At 46.4% G+C, this 21,168-nt stretch overlaps 1 pseudogene across 1 annotated transcript; it reads left to right on the top strand.

Annotated features, from left to right (window-relative positions):
• The first annotated feature begins 17,054 nt into the window (after positions 1-17,054).
• LOC308239919 (dolichyl-diphosphooligosaccharide--protein glycosyltransferase subunit KCP2-like) lies at positions 17,055-17,542 on the top strand (annotated as a pseudogene). Its single transcript has one exon. The product of its transcript is annotated as a dolichyl-diphosphooligosaccharide--protein glycosyltransferase subunit KCP2-like (transcript).
• The last annotated feature ends 3,626 nt before the right edge of the window (positions 17,543-21,168 follow it).

Raw genomic sequence — 21,168 nt, 5'->3', positions numbered from 1 at the left:
TCTCCATATCCTAGCCAGCTCTTGTTTGTTGTGTTACTGATGGTAGCCATTCTGGCAGGAGTGCGGTGATAGCTCATTGTAGCAAAAGCAGAATCTTAATTCCGGGACACTCTGAGCTTGACCCTGCCTCAGGGCTTCATCCCCACAGAACCTTGGGCTGTCTGTCCTCAGAGACTCCATTGTATCCCTTCAAGATCACAGCAGGCCCAGAGGCATGAGCAGAGACAGCTCCTTGGATAACAACCCCATGGAGGACTCCCAGGATTCAGAGGAGACATGCGAGGTGAGGAGACTGGGGCGTATCAAGAAGTGAGGGGCACAGGGCAGGGTGACTACATTTCAGAGGAGATGAGGTCAGAGGCAGTGATGACAGGGAGCAGCGTTCCGGGGGGAGGGGAGATCCCGAGCCTCAGCAGCTTCCCCCCCTCACGCAGAACTTGCCTAGCATCCCTGAAGAAAACAAGGCCTGTGACCTTGGCTGCACTTGGTGACTCTCAGTCCATTCTGGAAGGTGACAGGACAGCCCACCAGCAGCATGAAACACCTGCTGCATGCAGGGCAGAGGCTGAGCCTTGTTACCCTTGTTCTCTCAGTTCCCTGTGACATCAACCAGGAGGAACTCTTAGCTCCAGTTTCCAGGTCCAGCGCAGGAAGAGGGCAGGCTAAAGGGAAAACATTTTTTCCTGAGTGTCTGCAGGCATTCATTATTTTTTCTTTTCCTAGGCATTCAAGGATATTCGCAAATACTTCTCTGAGGAAGAGTGGGCAAAGCTGGGAAACTCAGAGAAAAGAAACTGTGTGTGCATGAAGAGAAACTATGAAATCATGAGTGGTCTAGGTAACAGGAAATTCTTTGTTCAGAACAAGGCTCTGGGCCAGATGTGGTCAATGAGATACTCAGGCCTGGACCCTGCATGGTTCACTTTCAATGGCCTTTGTTCCATCCCCCCTCCTGATGACTTTTACTGTCCCTACTTCCTTCCAGCATCCACCCTCCTCTCAGGTTAAGCATCAAATATTTTTCTTCTAGGTTTCATGACCAACTGCCCAGATTTCATGTGTCCTAAGAATTGGGCGACAAAATCTCCTAAGCATGATTCTGATGAAGATCAAAACCCCGGGAATCAGGGTGAGTGATAGAAACAGCCTGGAAATTGTCTGTGAGGCCCAAATTCTTCAGGATGCAGTTGCTCAGAAAAAAAAAAAATTCTCATGGGTATCCTTTTTAGCCACTTGTAAGCCATTTTATTTTTTAATTTCTTTTATTGTTGAGAGTATTACAGATTGCCTCCATTTTACCCCCCTTTGCCTCCCTCCATCCATCTCCCACCCCATCCCAAGCCTTCACCTGTCTATTGTCTATGTCAATGGGCTATAACTAATATATACTTCTAAATCAACTTCATCATTTTCACCATTCTTCCAAACTCACCTCCCTTCTGGCAACTGGCAAAATGTTCTCTGTACATGGGAGTGTATTTCTGTTCTGCTTGTTTATTTTGATTTTTAGATTCAATCGTTGATAGATGTGTATTAATTGCCATGTTGTTTTATTCTTGATCTTCTTTTTTCTTCTTCGTAAAAAATACCCTTCAAAGTTTCATATAATACTGGTTTGCTGGTGATTAACTCCTTTAGCTTTACCTTACCTGAGAAACTCTTTATCTAACATTCAGTTCCAAATGATAACTGTGCTGAGTTGGGTAATCTTGGTTGTAGCTCCTTGCTTTTCATCACTTTGAATATTTCTTTCCACTCCTTCTAGCCTGCAAAGTTTCTGTTGGGAAATCAGTTGAGAGTCGTATGTAGTCTAAGTCAGTTCCTTGAGTATCATTAAAACTGTTGTTTTGAACTCTGAGTCTGGTACTTAGCTTGCTTCCATTTCATTTAGTCCTTTTCCTGGAGATTTCTCCTGTTATTTCATTTGTAAACTGGTTCCTTATCTCCGAGTTTAGGCTATTTCCCTGTGTTGGTTTCTATGTATTAGGGAGAGCTGCTATGTCTCCTGGACTTGGTAGAGTGGCCTTGTGTAGTAGATGTCCCAGTGGTTCAGCCTCCCACTCACCTGAGCTAGGCACTCCAAGTGTGCCACTGTGTACACTGTCCTATTGTAATTGAGCCTTGATTGGTGATGGCATCACTGGGAGGGATTGCCCGTCAGACCAATAGCTTTCGAGGATCAGCCACCACAGCTTCATAAGAGCTGCTGGACAGGAGCCTACCCTATGGAGCAGGACTTGTTTCAGTGGGGCTTTGATGCTCACTGAGTCTGCCCTTTGTGTGTGTCACTCTTGGAGGTGGTAGCGTTGTAATCTGGCATGGTCAAAGATGACCGTGGATACACTGGCTCTGGAGATTCCTGGGAGGTGCAAAATCAACCACTGCCTGTGCCCTGCCTGGGGCCACCCAGCATGAGCAATAAAGCGATCTACAGATGGCTGCTACTGGTGTAGGGCTTGGAGATGCCGAGGAGAGGCCAAACTCTGATCTGAGCTGGTCTGCCACTAGTGGCAGGCCTGGGGCTACTTATTTAGAGGTTCAGGGCACACTGAAGGCAGTTGCTGCTTGTTTGGGAGATTTTAGTAAAATCCAAAGCTGGAGGCAAGAGAGGCCATTTGTATGGAAAAGCCAGTGGAAATGGCTTGGATGAACCTGCAAGTAGGGAGGGGCAGAGTCTCAAGGAGCACCAGGACGTGTCAGAAAGTGTGAGCCAGATGATAGAGACTCAGATATGGTTCCCTGCCTGATGGCTCTGTGGCTGGAGGGATCAGAAGAGGAACAATGTCCTCTACCGGGATTTCTGTCTGGGAGAAAGCTGCTCCTCCAGCTCTCGTCCTCATTTCAGGTAAGTTACTTTCACCACGAATGTCCCAGGTTCTTTTCAAGCTGCTGCCCCAGTGCTGGAGCTCACAGGATCCAGGAAAGAAGAGAATAATATGTGGCTTGGCAGGCTGAGGGAAAGAAAGGACCATGTTGTATATGAAGAGATCAGTGACCCAGAGGACGATGACTAAGTACGTAAGTGGCCTTTCCTTCCAGCCCACACTGCTGCAAAACACACTGTTCTCATAGTCGCACCTTGTCATTCCTTCCCAAAATCGTTCCTTTGCCAAGTCCCTTGGAGTGCAGCATTGAGACTAAATGACCAGGCTTCCCTCCCTCTTTCTACTACCTGCTCTGTGTAGCCAGGGATCTCCCTACCCAGGATGCCCTGGGCCTCCACCCCCTGGTCGGCTCCTGAACTCTAGGCCTCAGCTGCCTCTAGCCTAGGAACTCATACAACAGGTGAGAGTCCCTGTGGCATCAGCACAAGATTTGCTTTGAGGAGCGTTGGGCGGTGCGTGCACAGCATGAGGTGGGGAGGAATCTGAGTGCTCAGGGTCCTGCAGTCAGATGAGGGGTTGGGTATTAACGATCAGGCAAGGGGAGATCACTGCCACTTATTTTCCTTCTCTCTCCTTGTCTCCACCTCAGGGATGTGCCAAGTGCCCATGAAAAGAAGCAGAACCTGGTGGCCCTTCATGACCATGGGCACGACTGTGAACTACTGGCCATCAGGGGTGCAGCAATTAAAAGAAAGAGTTCGCAGTAGTTAAAAGTTTGTTTCTTAATGTGTGACAAACGTTCTGTTAGATGTTAGTTTTGTAACGTGTAGTAATACCTATACTTAATGCATGTTTCTGTCCGTGTCTCCATGCACTTACCTCGGGAAACAGCACTGGCAGGTGTCTCTGAAAAGAGGAACCCTACCCTCTCAGGTGACAGCACTGGCAGGTGTCACCCTACCCAGATGACACTTGTAAGGCATTCCAGGAGTTGAATTCCAGATGTTTCTCTCTGCATTTGTACCCACACATCCAGGCACACACACACACACACACTAACGGTTTGACTATGAGCATCTTCTATTTCCTTTCTCTGCTAAGTGGCCTGGGCATGTTCCTCTTGTTCTGTTTCCTGGTCTGCAGTTGTTCTGTGTTGCCAACCCCGACTACTCATTTACCCTGTATCAGTTACTGTCAGTTAATAAACAAAAGTTTTTTCTCAGTTGTTTCTTCCTCTTCTTCTTATGCACAAACCCTGTTCACATGTGTGAGTAGTTCATTTGGACACATAAATAGAAGTGGAATTGCTGCACTAGCCAGTTTTGCTAAGTGGATAGAGCATCGACCTGCAGACCAAATGTTCCTGGGTTCGATTCTCGCAAGGGAATGTACCTTGGTTGCAGGGTCCTCCCTGGCCCAGTCCCTGGTTGGGCTTTGTGCAGGAGGCAGCCAATTGATGTGTTTCCCTAACATCACTAATTCTCTCTGTCTTTTTCCTCTCTTTTCCACTTGTCTAAAAATCAATACAGAAATATCCTCGGGTGGGGATTATTTTAAAATGAAGAAGTGGATTGCTACTTCAAAGGTTTCATTCATTCAACAAACACATACAGGCCCTTGACTGAGAACTGAATGCTGTCCCTGGTGCTGAGAAGACATCAGGGTGCTGAGAAGACATCAGGGAATGCTGTCCCTGGTGCTGAGAAGATATCAGGGACAACAACAACAAAAAATGTTGTCCACGTGAGCCTGACCTTCTTCTGGGGGGATATTTCCAGTTTTTACGTGTTGAAAACCTTGCCTTCAATAACTGTCAGATCTCAGGCTCAGGAGCTGGGAGAGTCCATTGTGGAATGTGTGGGAGGAAACAAAGGTGCTCTGGACTCTGTCCCAGAACTCAGGGAAGAAGATGTGGAATCATTTTCCCATCACTAGGACCTCCAGGGCAGAACATGCAGAGAGGGAGAGGCAGTGTCCTGGTGATAGTGTGGGCAGGGGAGGACACAGATGCACAGGGTGCGTGGGAGAGTGCATGGCATAGAGGCAAGGGAGATCCAGGACCCAGTGTGTGCTATCACAGCCATCGAAAAGAGAGGGTGCCAGGAACGGCGGTGTGAGGGGTCAGTATATCTAGGAGCTGAGGACCCCCAAAACTGGCTCAGCAGTGAGAGGGGAGTCCTGCCTGGGTCAGAGAGGATGCTTTACCCTAATGTAGCGCTGCGTTCCTCAAATTCAGTATTCTGGTATTACACATTGGGTACATTCTTGTCCACGTGAAAACAGAAGAGAATCCCCAAAATAGATCCTGAAAGATTTCATTTCTCTTCCCCCCTGGGAAGTTGGACCCACCAATGGATGCCCAGCAAGGGAGACAAGTGCAGGAAAGGACGGTTTGAAAACATTTTGCACTCATGAGAGGGAATAACTTGCCTTTGGTCCCAAGGTAGATAATGCTTTCCTCCTCCCCCTGCTCCATAAGGCAGATCCAGATTTTGAGATGTCAGGAGACTAGGGTTTTGCTCAAACCCAGAAATCACCCTGTACATGGCTCCAAGTCCACCCCCCATTAGCCTTGTCCCCCACAATGCCTGATGCCCCATGTGGGTGCATATGCTCTTCTGATGACCTCCTAAATGAATGTTTATACCCTTCTGTCTCTTTCGTTTGTGTTTCAATCATTTTTAGGCAGGTCTATAGCTAATCCCTACTCCCAGCAGAGAATTGGAAAATGCAGGGGTGTGTGAGAAAGAGCAGTACGTGCATCACAAGAGGTGCCTTCTGAGCTTTCTTCACCAAGACCCACAAAACACAACACATTTCTCAGTGACTCTAAGGCAAATGCTCCATGAAACCGTACTGACGCTTTGCACATGCGATACAGCCTGCTATTTTCTATTCTGCTCTGCAATGCGCTATGTTCTTCCATTGTAATTCATTAAAGACATGAAATCCAGCTCCAGTGACATACAGCATTCTATCGGCCTGTTCATGAGTTACAACTTACAGCTTAGAAAGCCCTACTACATGGTCCGTGTGTGTGTGTACCAGGTGACTCCCTGCTCTGAGTCCTGTAGAGAAGGTGAAAGGAGGCCTCATGATGCTTTCTTAGGCCTGGGTCTCCTGGCAGATAAACATTGTCTGTAGACTCAGGGCCTCCAGACTGGGCAGTGCGATGTTCAGGCTTCTCAGAACCCTGTTGGTCCCACTGGAGGGACCTCCAGGTCTGGCTGCCCAGTGGGAGCGCCCAACATGGCACCTTGTGGTTCCAGTTGTCTGTGTCTGGAGCAGGCTCAGGGCGGGTACTCGGTTCAGTGTATAGCAACTTGTTGGTCCCACGAGAATGACCTCCTGCAGGGTGCCCTGGAAGCAGTGCAGCAGCCTTACAGGTGAGCCAGAGCTCCCGCCACCACTGTCCATAACCAATGGTCCTTGCAAGAACCCTTGATCCCAGAGAGGTCCCTCAAACCCCAGAGAGCTCTCCAGCTTTCACAGACTTCTCTATGTGGTCTCTCACTTGCTTGTTTTACAGAAGCTGGTCTAGTGTACAAAGTTATCTTTCAGGAGGAAATGCTCTAAATGGAGGGATATATTTGATTTTCTTGTGAGAGGCAGCAAGGTCAGCATCTTCCTGCACCGCCTTGCTGGACCACCAGCTATACAAGAAAGTTTTTAAGAATATTATATCATCAGAAATATTACAAGGATAATCTGAAAGTAACACACCAGGGTCACAATGCATGAATGCTTTCAGATTCCGAATTGTCCCAGGCATGCAATGGACTGAGAAAACTAAAGTGCAATCATGTGACACCCTTCAAACGAAAGGAAGAATGACTGTGAGGGCTGAGCTGTAAACCCACAGGGCAGCCTCTAGTTCCAGAAGATAATCCCCAGGCCTTGAAACCTAATAAAACCTGCCCTGCTAGATTTTTTAAATATAGTTTTATTGACTTCAGAGAGGAAGGGAGAGGGAGATAGAAATATCAATGATGAGAAAGAATCATTGGTCGACTGCCTCCTGCACTCCCCGCATTGGAGACTGAGCCCACAGCCTATGTACCGGTTAATAATGGTGGATTTCGTGATCAAAGAAAACACGATAATTTCAAGAGAAACATCAAAAGTGCTTTATTCAAAGTAATGACCATCGCTAGCTACACATTTCCCCCATCATTCGAGTAAATTGTGGGTACTTTCCCAATAGAACTTTTCTTGTTTTGAGGCAAACCATTCAGAGACCCAATTTTCCACTTCTTCGTATGTTTTGAAGTGCTGCTCAGAAAGTACGTGTGCCATCGATCAGAACAAGTGGTAATCTGAAGGAGCAAGGTCTGATGAATACAGGGGGTGGTTTAATACAACCCAGGCAAGATCTTTTTTTTTTTTTAATATATTTTATTGATTTTTTACAGAGAGGAAGGAAGAGGGATAGAGAGTTAGAAACATCGATCAGCTGCCTCTTGCACACCCCCCACCGGGGATGTGCCCACAACCAAGTTACATGCCCTTGACCGGAATCGAACCTGGGACCCTTCAGTCCACAGGCCGACGCTCTATCCACTGAGCCAAACCGGTTTTGGCCAGGCAAGATCTTTTAACGTGTCTTTAACTGGTTTTGCAGTGTGTGATGGTGTGTCATCATGCAGCAAAATTACTTTGCCATGTCTTCTGGACCATTCTGGTCGTTTCACGATCAAAGCGTGCTTAAAATTAATTTTTTGTTGTCGGTAGTGATCAGTATTAATGGTTTCACCTGGTTTTAGAAGCTCATAATACACCACAACTTCCTGATCCCACAAAATGCAGAGCATTGTCTTCTTTCTGAAGCGATATGGCCTTGTGGTCAATGTTGATGGTTGACCTGGATCAACCCATGATTTTGTGCATTTGGGATTCTCAAAATAAATCCACTTTTCATCGACAGTCACATTTCAATGCAAAAAAGACTTTCGTGCTGTTGAAGCAACATTTTACTGATGACTTTTTAGGTTTCCATTTGTCTTTTGTTCAGTTGATGTGGCACCCATTTTCCTTCAAAATCTTTCCCATTGCTTGTAAATGATCGGAAATTGTTTGCTGAGCAACGTTTAAACTTTCTGTATGTTGTTTTTTTAGTTTGACACACATCTTCATCCAATACTGCTTGTAATTGTCGATCTTCAAACTTTTTTGGTTGACCTGGACATTCTTTGTCTTTCACATTGAAACCATCACTTTTAAAGCATTTAAACCAGCATTCACAAGTACCTTGAGACGGAGCATGTTCACCATAAGCTTCCTGTGTATACTATAACTTTTTCTTCAAAATAAAGTAATGAATTAAAACTTCCTGCAAATGCTCTTTCTTTTGGCATGGAATTCAACATTTTTAAGTGTTAAAATATCTATGATGTTAACAACTTCAGAAAATTTGACATATGAAGTTTTGAAGCTTGCTGTCAATACAACAAAATGCCATACATATCAAATCGCATATATATCAACATATGTGTAACTCCATCTATTGAAAAAAAAAACCACATTATTAATGGGTACACCTAGTATGTGCCTTGACCAGGAATCAAACCATTACCTCTATTTTCATATATTAATGCTCAACCACTGAGCAACACCAGCTAGGCTTTTCTTTTTTATTTAATTCTCACTGAAGGATATGTTTTTATTGATTTTTTTGATTTTTTGAGAGAGAAAAGCATTGATCGGTTGCCTTCCATATACTCTCTGACCACGGATACAATCCGAATCCTAGATATGTGCCCCGACTGCAAATTGAACCAACAACCTTTTGGTATACAGGATGATGCTTCAACCAATGGAGCTACCAGGATGTTATACAGACACCCTTCCAGGACCAAACTGGAATTACAACACAAAAACAAAAACAAAAAGCCGCCCTTGAGAAACCAAGATGGCAGCATATGTAAACACCTGAACTTGCTGCCTTGCACAACCACTTCAAAACTACCACTAAAAGACAAAACGGACATCATCCAGAACCACAGGAAGGCTGGATAAGTGGAAACTTTAGAACTAGAAGGGAAGAGAAAAGCACACTGAGACTCAGAGGAGCTGCAGAAGTAAAGTGCAGAGGTACGAAGGCGCATACGCAGAGAGGGCTGGCAACTGAGTACGTGGCTGTCTTTTTCAATTGGGAGGGAGATATAAGCTCCCGACTGCTCCGTACTCCAGTTCCGGGCGAGACTCTGGGGACCCAGACTCATATGGGGAGAAACTGGACTGTCTGGCTTTGGGCAGAACTTGAGGGCGGCTTTCTCTCAGAGGTGCTTGCAGCGATTACCGAGGGACAATGAGAACCATGACCTCATAAGGCAGGGCTGATTGGAAGCCATTGTTGTTTGCTCTGCTCTGAGACTCTGCCCCATCCAAGCTGTGCACAGAGGCTTTTGCACATGAATGGCCTGGTCCTTTGAAATCTAAACTTACCTAACAAACTGCAGCTGATTCAGAAAGACCCAGAACATCCAAAAGAAGGCCCAAGGCCCCACAGCAGCTTGCATTACTTCACAGATGGGCCTCATATGGGCACCTCCAAAACCCAAACAAAGAAGATGAATCTGCAGATCTCTCCGTAGCTCCTGCTGGGTGGCCTCAGGCAGACACAAAATTAGCACCTCCTTGGAGATCCAAGTGCCAGTGTACCCAGGGGTCAGAGTAGGACCATCCAGATAACAACTCCTCAGATCCATAAGGGACACAATCAGGGGACAGACTCAGTGAGCACCAAAGCCCCACTGAAGCAAGTCCTGCCCCATAAGGGTGTCTCCAGCACAGAAGTTCTCCCATCGTACACACAGTGATCCTCAAAACCAATTGGCCTGGAGGTCAATTCCTCCCAGTGTACCAAAAACAATCAAGGCTTAACTACAACAAGACTGTGCACACAGCCCACAAAGGGGTGCACCAAGAGTGTCCACTTCAGGTAACTGGGGAGGCTGAGCCACTGTGCCCTAGAAGACACCTAACACAAAAAACCACTCTATAAACTCAGGGAAGCAGCCAAAATGTGGAGGCAAAGAAACAGATCACAAATGAAAGAAATGGAGGATAGCAAACTACTGGATACAGAGTTCAAAACCACGGTTATAAGGTTCTATAAGAATTTTCTAGAGAAGGCCGATAAATATAGTGAGACCCTTGAGGATATGAAAAAGGACCAACTAGAAATTAAGCATACACTGACTGAAATAAAAATAATACACAGAGATCCGACAGCAGACTAAAGGATTGCAAGAATCCAGTCAAAGATTTGAAATACAAAGAAGCAAAAAAACACCCAACTGGAAAAGCAAAAAGAAAAAAAGAATCCATAGTGTAAGGAGCCTCTGGGACAACTTCAAGCATACCAACATCCAACTTATGGGGGTGCCAGAAGAAGAGAGAGAGCAAGATACTGAAAACCTATTTGAAGAAATAATGACAGAAAACTTCCCCCACCTGGTGAAAGAAATAGACTTACAAGTCCAGGAATCACACAGAACCCCAAACAAGAGGAATCCAAAGAAGACCACACCAAGACACATCATAATTAAAATGCCAAGGGCAAAAGACAAAGAGAGAATCTTGAAAGCAGCAAGAGAAAAACAGTTAGTTACCTACAAGGGAGTACCCATATGACTGTCAGCTGATTTCTCAACAGAAACTATGCAGGCCAGAAAAAAACAAGATGACGGCATAAGCTATACACCTGTTATTGCTGCCTCTCACAGCCATACCAAAACTACAACTAAAAGACAAAACGTGTATCACCCAGAACCACAGGAAAGCTGGCTGAGTAGAAGTTCTACAACTAGAAGTAAAGAGAAAAGAGCATTGAGACCGGGTAGGACGTGCACAGGCATGGAAAAGCAGAGGTAGAGAGGCCCGAATCGGGCTGGCGACTGGCTGTGCTGTTTTTTTCAATCCGAAGGGAGACACAAGCTCCCAACTGCTCTGAACTACAGTTTCTTTTCTTTCTTTTTTTTTTTTGCATCTTTTTTTTAATTTGATAAATTTTTAGTGTTCAGATAATTACAATTGTTTCTCCTCCCCCTCCCCATAGCTCCCTTCCACCCAGTTTCCACCCCACGCTCTGCCTTTATCTCCCCCCCACTGTCCTCATCTATAGGTGTATTATTTTTGTCCAGTCTCTTCCTGCAACCTCCATACCCCTTTCCCCCTGAGAATTATCTGTCCACTCCCTTTCTATGCCCCTAATTCTATTATATTCACCAGTTTATTTTGTTCCTCAGATTTTTAAATCACTTGATTTTTAGGATCACTTGTTGATAGATATGTATTTGTTGTTCATGATTTTTATCTTTACTTTTTTCTTCCTCCTCTTCTTAAAGAATACCCTTCAGCATTTCATATAATACTGGTTTGGTGGTGATGATCTCCTTTAGCTTTTTCTTATCTGTGAAGCTCTTTATCTGACCTTGCATTCTGAATGATAACTTTGCTGGGTAGAGTAATCTTGGTTGTAGGTTCTTGCTTTTCATCACTTTGAATATTCCTTGCCACTCCCATCTGGCCTGCATAGTTTCTGTTGAGAAATCAGCTGACAGTCATATGGGTACTCCCTTGTAGGTAATTAACTGTTTTTCTCTTGCTGCTTTTAGTATTCTCTCTTTGTCTTTTGCCCTTGGCATTTTAATTATGATGTGTCTCAGTGTGGTCCTCTTTGGATTCCTCTTGTTTGGGGTTCTGTGTGCTTCCTGGACTTGTAAGTCTATTTCTTTCACCAGGTAGGGGAAGTTTACAGTCATTATTTCTTCTAATAGGTTTTCAATATATTGCTCTCTGTCTTCTTCTGTCACCCCCATAATTCTGATGTTGGTATGCTTGAAGTTGTCTCAGAGGCTTTTTACACTATCTTCAACTTTTTGGATTCTTTTTTCTTTTTGCTTTTCCAGTTGAGTGTTTTTTCCTTCTTTGTTTTTTAAATCTTTGACTTGATTCTTGCGTTCCTTTAGTCTGCTGTTGGGTCTCTGTATAATATTTTTTATTTCAGTCACTGTATGTTTAATTTCTAGTTGGTCCTTTTTCATATCCTCGAGGGTCTCGCTAAATTTATTGGCCTTTTCTAGGATATTCTTGAAAAGCCTTATAACCGTGGTTTTGAATTCTATATCCAGTCGTTTGTTTCCCTCCATTTCTTTCGTTTGTGATCTGTTTCTCTGCCTCCGCATTTTCGCTGCTTCCGAGTTGGTAGGGTAGCTTTGTGTGCTAGGTTTCCTATATTGCCCAGTGGGTTGGCCTCCCCAGTTAACCTGAGGTGGACACTCTTGGTGCACCCCTTTGTGGACTGTGTGTACAGCCTTGTTGTAGTTAAGTCTTGATTGTTGTTGGTATCACTGGGAGATACCAGGCCAGTTGGCTGTGAGGATCAGTTGTGTCTACACTGGGAGAAGTTCGGTGCTGGAGACAGCCTTATAGGATTAGACTTGCAAAATTGCAAAAGCCTCTGTGCTCAGCTTGGATGGGGCAGAGTCTCAGGGCGGAGAAGACAGCTTGACTTTCCGTCAGCCCTGCCCTTGAGAGCGCTCCTCCAGACCTCTGCCTTCCACGACTCCAATGATATTTTGCCTGACAGTCCAGATTCCCCCTGTAAGAGCGTGGGTCCCCAGGGGCTCGCCCAGAACTGGGGTTCAGTGCAGTTGGAACTAGGGTTCAGTGCAGTCAGTAGCTTTCAGCTCTCTTCCGCTAGGGAATGCCTGTGGCAACCTACACATTCAGCTTTCTCTGTGAGCACTCGTGTGCACGCACGCTCGCGCCTCCAGACCCGCCACAGCTACCCCTGGTATCCGAGTGTCTGTGTGCCTTTCTTTCTACCTGACAGTCTAGACTCCCCTTGTATGAGCCGGGGTCCACGGGGTTTCACCTGGAACTGGGTTTTAGTGCAGTTGGAACTGTAGAGATCCCTCTGGGAAGGCACATGGATACTTTTTTAATTCTTATCAGCTGAGCCCAAGGGCACTGGCAGAATCCTGTTATCAGTACTGATTTCTTATCCATGTACTTGGAATGAGGAACGAAAAGGACCTTGACCCACCCAAAATAAGGAGCTTACTCAGATCCTGATGAATAGGATTTGGGCACACCCGAAACTCCTTTTGATCATAAAATCCCTTTTGGAAACCAATAAATATGCTGTGTTGTCTGAGGTGTTGGTGACTGTCTCTCTATCAGAGGGCAGGAAGCCCCCCGGCACCCAGCTTGAATCTATTTCTGTCTCTTGTCTCTTCCTTTCTCTAATTTCTTAATCCCCAGCTCCTCCCCTCAGGAACCTGTCTTTCTCCCTTTCTGTGCGGGACGCGGAAAAGGAAGAAACACCGCACCACATGGAACTGGGGTTCAGTGCAGTTGGGGGCTTCCTTCCCCCTCCCGCCAGAGAAAGTCAGCCAGGCCTCAGTCACCCTTCCTCTCTGCGCACGTCTCCGTACCTCAGCCCTCCTTTGCTGCTCCTCTGATTCTCTGTGAGCTTTCCTCTTTCCTTCTAGTTGTAGAATTTCCACTCAGCCAGCCTTCCTGTGGTTCTAGATGATGTCCGTTCTGTCTTTTAGTTGTAGTTTTGAAATTGTTGTGCGAGTCAGCAGTTTAGGTGCTTACCTATGCCACCATCTTGGTTTCCTATCCATTTTCTGTTGCCTGAACTCCAGTTTCCAGAGAGACTCTGGGGACCCAGACTCCTATGGGAGAAGTGGGACTATCTGCCATTGGGTCGGAAAGTGAGGGTGGCTTTCTCACAGAGGTGCGCGCATGAATCATTGTTTACTGCACTGGGGCGCGGGACTCAGGGACCCGGAAACATGGAGATGCAGAGAGGGCTGACTGGCAGCCATCACTGTTTGCCATGACCTAATGATTCCCTGAGACCCCGCCCTGCCCAATTTACAAACCCACCCAAACTGTGCCCAGAGGCTTATGCATATGAATGTCCTGCCCTATCGCAGCTTAACCTAACAGACTGCACCTGGGTCAGCTCCAAAACTTCCAAACCACAAGCAAACAGGAGAAATCTGCAGATCTTGCTGTAGCTCCTGCTGGGTGGCCTCGGACAGTACCTGACCTGCACTTCCTTGGATATTCAGGAGCCAGTGTGCCTAGTGGTCAGTATGAGATGACACCAGATTTCAACTCCTCATATCCATAAGAGACACACTCAAGAGGGAGACTCAGTGAGCACCAAAGCCCTACTGAAGCCAGTCCTGCCCCATAAGGGTGTCTCCAGCACAGCAGTTCTTTCATTATAGATACAGCTGATCCTCACAGCCAATTGGCCTGGAGGTCAATTCCTCCCAGTGTACCAACAGCAATCAAGGCTTAGCTACAATACAACTGTGCACTCAGCCCACAAAGGGATGCACCAAGAGTGTCCACCTCAGGTGATTGGGGAGGCTGAACCACGGGGCCCTATAGGTCACCTACCACACAAGACCACTCCATCAACCTAGGAAAGCAGCCAAAATGTGGAGACAAAGAAACATGTAACGAATGAAAGAAATGGAGGAAAGCAAACTATTGGATATAGAGTTCAAAACCACAGTTATAAGGTTACTCAAGAATATTCTAGAAACCTCCGAGGAACTTAGTGAGACCTTTAAGGATCTTAATGAGAACGTCAAAAATAGTGGAAAAGGACCAGTCAGAAATTAAACATACACTGTCTGAAATAAAGAATAATATACAGAAATTCAACAGTAGACCAATGGACCCAAAGAATCAAACCAAAGATTTGAAATATGAGGAAGCAAAAAATACCCAACCAGAAAAACAAAAGGAAAAAATAATTCAAAAATATGAAGATACTGTAAGGAGCCTCTGGGACAACTTCAAGCATACCAACATCTGAATTATGGTGGTTCCAGAAGAAGAGAGAGAGCAATATATTGAAAACCTATTAGAAGAAATAATGACAGAAAACTTTTCCTACCTGGTGAAAGAAATAGACTTACAAGTCCAGGAAGCACACAGAACCCCAAACAAAAGGAATCCAAAGAGGACAACACCAACACACATCATAATTAAAATGCCAAGGGCAAAAGACAAAGAGAGAATCTTGAAAGCAACAAGAGAAAAACAGTTAGTTACCTACAAGGGAGTACCCATACAACTGTCAGCTGATTTCTCAACAGAAACTATGCAGACCAGAAGGGAGTGGCAAGAAATAGTCAAAGTGATGAACAGCAAGAACCTGCAACCAAGATTACTCTACCCAGCAAAGCTATCATTTAGAATTGAAAGTCAGATAAAGAGCTTCACAGACAAGAAAAAGCTAAAGGAGTTCATCACCACCAAACCAGGATTATATGAAATGCTGAAGGGTATTCTTTAAGAAGAGGAAGAAGAAGAAAAAGGTAAAGGTAAAAATTATGAACAACAAAGTGACAACAAGTACATATCTATCAACTAGTGAATCTAAAAATCAAATGAATTTTAAAAATCTGAATAACAGAATAAACTGGTGAATACAATAGAATCAGGGGCATAGAAAGGGAGTGGACTGTCAATTCTCGGGGGGAAGGAGAAGTGGGGGGTGCGGGAAGAGACTGGACAAAAATCATACACCTATGGATGAGGACAATTGGGGGTAAGGGCAGAGGGTGGGGTGGGAACCAGGTGGAGGGGAGCTATGTGGGAAAAAAAAAGGAACAACTGTAATAATCTGAACAATAAAGGTTTATTTTTAAAAAGCCACCCTGAATAATCAACTGAAGACTAGCTGGAGAGAACCCCATATAACCAAGTACAGAAACTGGAGACTGCATAGAGACTGGTAGAAATGATGGAGGCTGGAAAAGGCTGGCTGAGCTCCTACACACAGCAGCTGAATGTCTGGAAAGATATCTCAGCTGTAGGGGTTGCCACTGAGACCTCTGGAGTCTAAACTCTAAGCTGGACCCCCAGCAGAGAGCACCAGAATTGAGACAGGTACCCACATAACATCTGGCTGTAAAAAACAGCAGGGTTGCTGTCTTCCAGGGCTCTTGGATTAGAGCTCAGAGGGCAGCCACCCTGGTTTCCCGTACTGAGTCATTTTCTCAAGGTGCACAGGACATATTTTTCAGGCAGACCTTTGCTATCCAGGCGGTTTTTGCCTTTGGGGAAGACAGTTACCCCACACTATTGGAAAATCCCTTGCTCCACCCTGTGGCATTTCTGAGGACCATCAAGAGACTGAGAATAACAATTAGCCTCCAGACAGAGGCAATTTCCCCATGCTTGTGGAAACCTCTCACCCCACCTGTGGATGATTGCTTTAGGCTACTCAAGACTAAATTCAATCAATTTGGATGCAGAGGTAGGTCTCTTGAGGCGTTGAGTCTTTGCCTGATTTAATTAGTCAGAACCAGGGTTTGACACTGTCCTGCACTAGAGATTGGGGGGCATAGCAGTTCTACCTAATACAAAGTCACAAACCCATACAGGCAGCCAAAACGGGTTGTGGGGGGGGGACAAAAATAACAAATAAAAACAAACAAAAGGACAAGAGAATTCTTCAGAAGAGATAAATGAAATGGAGATAAATTTATCAGACATAGAGTTCATAATAATGATGGCAAAGATGCTCAACTCCATGAGAAAAGATATAATAACTATGAAGAATGAAATAGCACTAATAAAGAACGCAATGGAAGGAATACACAGCAGATTAGGGGAAGCCAAGGTTCAGATTAGTGAATTAGAAGATAGGGTAGAAAAAATTATGCAATCAGAGAATCAAAAGGAAAAAAAGTTAAAAAAAAACAACACTAGAGGACAGTTTAAGGGAGCCGTGAAACAACACTCACATAATAGGTGTGACAGAAGGGGACAAAAGTGAGCATGGGATGGAGAACATGTTTGAAGAAATCATTACAGAAAACTTCCCTAACCTGGTGAAGGAAAAAGCCACACAAGTCCAGGAGGCACAGGGAGTCCCAAGCAAAAAGAACCCAAAACGCCCCACGCCCAGACACATCATAACTAAAATGCCGAAAATTAAAGACAAAGAGAGAATCTTAAAGCAGCATGAGAAAAGCAATTTGTTACCTACAAAGGAGCTCCCATAAGGCTGTCAGCTGATTTCTCAGCAGATACTCTGCAGGGGGTTAGGGACAAACTAAAAGGGGTCAGGGCAGAAAAGGGGTACATATGTAATACATTAAAAAATAAAGATGTGGCAGGAGGAGGTTCTTTCACTAAGACCATCAAAAATGAGAGAGTTGAGTTCGAGCTGGGAGCTGACGCATGTGCACAGGCAGCAGCGCCCGTTCATCTCCCGTCTTTCTTGGCCAGACGCATCTACTGGACGCACTGGAGGGCGTGATGGTGGTGGGGACCGGCACGTCGCTGGTGCTGTCCTCCCTCTTGCCCCTGCTGCTCTTCTCTGGGATGCAGATGTACAGCCGCCAGTTGGCCTCCACCAAGTGGCTCACCATCCAGGGGGCCTGCTTGGCTCTGGCCTTTTCATCTTCTCTCTCACTGCCTTTAATAATCTGGAGAATCTTGACTTTGGCAAAGGATTCCAAGCAAAGATCTTCCCTGAGATTCTCTTCTGCCTCCTGTTGGCTCTTTTTGCATCTGGCCTCATCCATCGAGTCTGTGTTACCACCTGCTTCATCTTCTCCATGGTTGGTCTGTACTACATCAACAAGATCTCCTCCACTCTGTATCAGGCAACAACTCCAGTCCTCACATCAGCCAAGGTCACTGGCAAGAGCAAAAGGAGAAACTGACCTGAATCCCAATAAAGTTGATTGTTTATTATAATAAAATAAAATTAAAAATTAAAAAAATGAGAGAATTGAATGGACAGGACACAAGGCACACTAAACTATCACAATATTTGAAAGTGAAAAAAATCCTCTCCTCCCTATACCTATAAGAACCCTGTGGTTGATCAGGAAGGGGTTCGGTCTATGACAGGGGAGTCCTCCCAGGTCACAAATAGCACCTGAATAAAACCTCTTTGTTTTTGCTCCAGAACCTGCCTCTCAAGTTTGGTTTTCATAGCCTCATTCAGCCGAACCCACTTGTTCTGTTACATGCAAAGGAGCAGAGAAGGTAGCCACCTCCTACATTTCATTTATTAAAATAAAACAACAACTCTAGCAGGAAGGCTCAGTTAGTTGGAGGGTTGTCCCAACACCAAAAATGGTAGGAGGTCTGATCTTCCGTCCTGGCACATAGAGACAGGCACAGCTCGATATATCTCTCTCTCTCCCTCTCTCTCTCTACTGACAAGTATATAAGCATATCTTCTGGTGGGATAAAAAACACAGTAACAACAGATATTTTAAATTTTTTCTTTATTAAAATAAAATTGAATTAGATACGTATTTAAAAAAAAAACAACAGCTTACACATAGCAGAGAATAGGGCACAGGCCAAGGGAATATCTGAGCATGCCCACTGGCGGAACTTGGAGTAGCCAACTGCGGCTGCGCTGGGCCATCTTGCTGCAGCGGGAAAACCGTCCTCTGCAGCCATCTTGAAAGACGTTCCAGACTCCATCGCCTGGCCTCATCGACTCTCTCCGGCCTCCGTGACCACTGTATTAGCCTGACTCCAAGTGCCAGGTCAACCTCACGAACCGGTAAGGGTAGTCCAAGGTCCTCGCGATTCCATTGCGCCGTTACTCCCCTCCGGACCGAGCCTCACAACCGCTTCACTCTGCGGTACCTTCTCTCCGGGCTGGACCTGGACAGAGGAAGCGGCAGAGGGTGGGGGGGGGGCGTCACGGAGAAAGGCGGGGAGCCTCTAGATTGCTCAAGCGGGCGGGTCTCTGCTGTGCCCCCCAATAACGCGAACGGTCATGGACAGAGGGACATTTAAAGGCTCTCGGCAGGCTCCTTTCGGGCAGAGTGAGACTGAAAGTGCCGTGGTCCCTGAGACGCCATAACTGCTCCTCCTCCGGGAAGCCAGACCTCCGCAGCCTGAGCAGCCCCCAAGGTGGACAGAGGCCCTCGGGGTCCTCAGCCCGAAATAGGAGCCGCACCACAGGGGCTCCGTTCTGGCCTCCTCTGGACCAGGCAGCGGTAGTTTTCTCCTTTTCCCAGCGTTATCCTTGCCTGGATTACCACGTACACGCAGTGTTCTCGGCCTTAGGGTCGGGCACACGGTATGGCGGTGAGACACTCGTCTAACTTACAAGGTGGCCCCCATATTTCCAGCACGCCCGGGCCCCTGCAGAGTCATTAATCACCACGTTATTGACTGTTCCGTGTGCTGGGCCTTCCGTCCCGTGGCTGCTGTAGTCTGCACGTCTTTCTCCTTCACCCCTTCCTCGCAGCCCCCACCCTCCCCTCTGGCCACCACCAGTCCGTTCTCCGTGCCCACGAGTCTGTGTTTGTTTTCTTCCTCACTTACTTGTTCTCTACCGTTCACGTGCCCCCGAGAGCATGTGTACTCGTCTTTCTGTGACTAATCTCGCTCAGCATGATCCCTCTACATCTGTCCTCCTCTCCCAAATGTAAGGTTCCCTTCTTTTTGTGGCCGAGTAAGTTCCGTGGCAGACGGGCCCCCTGTGTGTCACCCACGCGTCTGTGGATGGGCACGGGGGTTAGAGCGGCCGTCCTCTTGGCCTGGGAAACGCTCCTGAGAGCCTCCCAGTGCCCTCACTTGGGGGAGCACGGGATCACTACAGTGAACCCCTCCCTTCTCGGCAGGGTGATGCCTGGTCCTGAGGTCTCAGATTCCAGCTCTCTCGGCCCTCACGATTCCAAAGGACCTGGGACCAGCCTCCAACTCACTCGTGGAGCACTCTTCATTTACTTTCAGCAGGAAAACCCCCACATCCCTTTGCCTCCGTGTCCACACCACATGATCCCTGCGCTTACCTCCCACGGCCTTTTAGTGCAAAACACACCCTCAGTAACACAGCGCCCTCAGCTCTCAGTTGCTGTGTACACAGCACGGCCTTGTTATCTATCCTTCAGGCAGCACATTCCAGACAAAGGACCGACCCGCAACAGTAACCACGCCCCCTCAAAGCCACGGCTCTTTGGATCATGCCCACAGGAAACCTGTCCTCCCAACCAATTCCTCTCCCAGAGACCTGGGCCCTTTTCTCTTCTGACCACCCCATGTCCTCCCTCAGGGACCAATAAGGCAGGATGGAGAACAGAGAATATATTTTTTATTGCTCACCCTATTACTGATGTACCACATTTCCCCCACCCCCCCGCCCTGAAAATCCCCCAACTTTCAGCACATCGTTTTTGTGTCTATGGCTGTGCATTTATGCATGTGTGTTCTTTAGCTAATCTCTTTCAGTTCCCTCCATCCGCATCACCTCTGAGTTCTGTCGGTCTGTTCCATGTATCCATGCCTCTGGTCCTATTTTGTTCATCAGTTTAATTTATTTATTACATTACACATATAAATGAGATCGTGTGATATTTGTCTTTCTCTGACTCTTATTTTGCTTACCATAATATTCTCCAGGTCCACAAAGGATAAGAGTTCCTTCTTTTTTCACCTGCATAGTGTTCCACTGTGTAGATGCACCACAGATTTTTTTATCCACTCATCATCTGATGGGCACTTGGGCTGTTTCCGCATCTTGGCTATTGTAAGGAATGGTGCTATAAACAAGGGGGTGCAAATATTCCTTCTAATTGGTGTTTCAGTATTTTTAGAATATATTCCAGGAAGTCGGATCACTGGGTCAAATTCACGTTTAAGGCTTTACTTTTTAGGTTTTGAGGAAACTCCACACTGTTGTCCACAGTGGCTGCACCAGTCTGCATTCCCACCCGCTATGCAGTAGGGTTCCCTTTTCTCCATATCCTCGCCAGCTCTTGTTTGTTGTGTTACTGATGGTAGCCATTCGGCAGGAGTGCGGTTATAGCGCATTGTAGCAAAAGCAGAATCTTAATTCCAGGTCACTCTGAGTTTGACCCTGCCTCAGGGCTTCATGCCCACAGAACCTTGGGCTGGGTGACCTCAGAGACTCCTTTGTATCCCTTCAAGATCACAGCACGCCCAGAGGCATGAGCAGAGACAGCTCCTTGGATAACAACCCCATGGAGGACTCCCAGGATTCAGAGGAGACATGCGAGGTGAGGAGACTGGGGTGTATCAAGAAGTGACTGGGGCACAGGGCAGGGTGACTACATTTCAGAGGAGATGAGGTCAGAAGCAGTGAGGACAGCGAGCAGCGTTCCGGGGGGAGGGGAGATCCCGAGCCTCAGGAGCTTCCCACCCTCACGCAGAACTTGCCAACATCCCTGAAGAAAACAAGGCCTGTGACCTTGGCTGCACTTGGTGACTCTCAGTCCATTCTGGAAGGTGACAGGACAGCCCACCAGCAGCATGAAACACCTGCTGCATGCAGGGCAGAGGCTGAGCCTTGTTACCC

Source organism: Plecotus auritus (assembly GCF_963455305.1).
Source record: "Plecotus auritus genome assembly, chromosome: X".
NCBI lineage: Eukaryota > Metazoa > Chordata > Mammalia > Chiroptera > Vespertilionidae > Plecotus > Plecotus auritus.
This window is presented reverse-complemented; position numbering and strand designations above follow the sequence as displayed.